The 2,615-nt window shown below is 42.3% G+C and overlaps 1 pseudogene; it reads left to right on the top strand.

Annotated features, from left to right (window-relative positions):
- Positions 1 to 454: 454 nt before the first annotated feature.
- Positions 455 to 2,615, top strand: part of LOC113562435 — a 9,327-nt pseudogene continuing 7,166 nt past the window's right edge.

Here is a 2,615-nt window from a genome sequence, read left to right as displayed (position 1 = left end):
TCAGTAAATAGGAAAATGATAATTTAATAATAATTTATGACTGCGCATGTTCCTTTAGTAGTTTGTTTATCTTCTGCGCATCATTTATGTCATTTATGAATTAAGCATGAGTTATTCAGTCGACCAACTTAATAATAATCCTTGGTTAATTGTTCAAGACATAGTGGGAGATGCCAAAACATGGCTAAAATTTATACGTCAAATGTTTTGGAATCGCAATTTAACTGATCATAATAGAATGATATTAGTTAATTTCGCATATTTAAATGCTATTTCGGAGGAATTTTTACACGACATTTTATCATTTATCTTAAAAAGAGCATATACAACAACTCAAAGACGCGAAATAAAAGATAGATTTAAATATTTAAATCATGAGGTAAGTTTATTAATCTTAACCGCTAATTAACAAATTAATTGAATTAATATTTATTAAATATTTTTCCAACTTTATAGGAATTTGGACGACAATGACGTAGCCGTGTTTATAGTTACAGTGAGTATTTCAAAGAAATGTTGGATTGATGAGAAAATTAATGTGCCTCAAATGATAGCACAATTAAATACGGATCAAAAAAGGACATTCGATAGAGTCATTGATACTATAAGGTCAGATAATTCGATATTACGATTGTATGTTAGCGGAGAAGGTGGAACTGGAAAGAGTTTCTTAATTAAAACAATTAAGTGTTGGATAAAACAATATCTCAATAAAGATGCCGCTACAGCGGCACCTACTGGCATAGCAGCGTTTAATGTAGACGGTTTGACAATTCATAGATTGCTTCAATTACCTGTTGAACATGGTCTTACTCCAAACTATAAACAATTGTCTGATCATGTGTTAAAAGTTTTACGAGCAGATCTCAAGGATGTTGTTCTTTTTGTGATTGATGAAGTGTCAATGATATCTAATTTGACTTTAATGTATATACATCTTCGATTGTCTGAAATATTTAATACTAATGATTGTGAAGACGGTTGGTTCGGTCGAAAGCACATTCTTTTATTTGGCGATCTGCTTCAATTACCTCCTGTACGTGAAGATCCTGTTTTTGTGCGATTGCCAAATGACAAAATTAATAAACCTTAAGGCGCAATATCAAGGTCCACCTCCACGAAGCTATTTAGGGGCAACTCTTTATAGCGGGTGTGCGCTGGAAACACTGGGTTCTCTTCCCAGTGGCTAACGGGCCTTAGTCACAGCATTGCCGCGAGTCGGTGTCCTCGGACCAAATGGCTCATATGTGGCGAGCACGAGAATTGTGTTGGCGGTCTGGGGCGAGCCCCAGACCCTTACTGAACAACAACTCCGTACATGCGTTGTACCCGTGCGAAATAACACTAAACGCACTTAAAATAGAGAGTGAGATACCGGTTGGGTGTGTGGAACATTTTTCTACCACGGATTAGTGCTAGTCTGTAGAGGAGGCCTGCGGCTGGTGAGCTGGCTTGCAGTATCTGACATACGTGTCAGATGATAAATTCGAGCAATGCGATTTCGCTTAGGCTCGACAAGGGTGAGAAACAGCCTGAAATGCTCGTGTTAACAAATGCCTCGTCATCTATTAGTGACGCATAGTGGTTACAAGGTGGATCAAGTCTGGCCAAAGTTCAATAATGAGAGACCAAAGACCGTCGTGGGGTGAGGAACAGCCCTAATAAGTGTCCAGGGTCCGTGTTGGCTCGATGCGGTATCCCTTCTCTGGAGCGCAGCATGAATAGTGTCAGTAATGATAAGGCCTCGGAGACGGGCGAGTCCGTTCCCGCTTCTGGCGGCTCGCACGCTGCCTGTGTGGCGAACAGGCGAAGAGGCGCTGGTGACGCTCGCATCCCAGGGGCGTCATCGGATGGGTAAGGGGAGCCGCAACCTCTATGTACGGCAAACGTAACAATCATCCAAGGAAGTATTGATGTGGCTGCGGCCTGTCCGCTTTGTCAGGATAAACCGAATGTATTGTACATTGATAGCAAGCAGTTACATGCGCACATTCTCAAACAGCATCCGAAGGCTCTTATATCATGGCGGTGCGTGAGATGTGGAAAAGTGTTTCCAAAATTACATGGCTGGCGATGTCATGTGCCCAAGTGCAAGGGCCCTGTTGTGGCGGAGGAATATGAGTGCGAAAAGTGCGCTGCTGGGTTTAAGACCAAAAGTGGATTGTCGCAGCATGAAAGACATGCTCATTCGGCGGTGAGGAACGAAAAGAGGACTGGTGCACCTCAGAATGGTCGTGGTAGAAAAGCTACGGTCTGGAGTCAGGAGGAACTGCGTAGGCTCCAGATGGAAAGTCGTAGGCTTGAAGGCGAGAGAAACATTAACATTAAGTTAATGGAGTTTTTCCCTGGCAAAACTAACAAGCAAATAAGCGATACCAGAAGGCGATTAAAACCGGATAACCCTCGCCTTGATGAACAACCACCCGCCAACCCAGTTTCTCGAATTGTAATCAATGAGTCAGTCGCACAGCACACCGCCAATTTAGTAGACTCTGATTGTACTCTTGCTATGGAAAAATGGAGAGGGGCACTCCATGATGAAACATGTAAGGTTTATGAGGTTCTTGACGAATGGGCAGAGCTGTCAGCGGATATAATGGATCTTGCTGTAAGGG

The sequence above is a fragment of the Ooceraea biroi genome, chromosome 8 (genome assembly GCF_003672135.1).
Source record: "Ooceraea biroi isolate clonal line C1 chromosome 8, Obir_v5.4, whole genome shotgun sequence".
In the NCBI taxonomy this organism is placed as follows: domain Eukaryota; kingdom Metazoa; phylum Arthropoda; class Insecta; order Hymenoptera; family Formicidae; genus Ooceraea; species Ooceraea biroi.
This window is presented reverse-complemented; position numbering and strand designations above follow the sequence as displayed.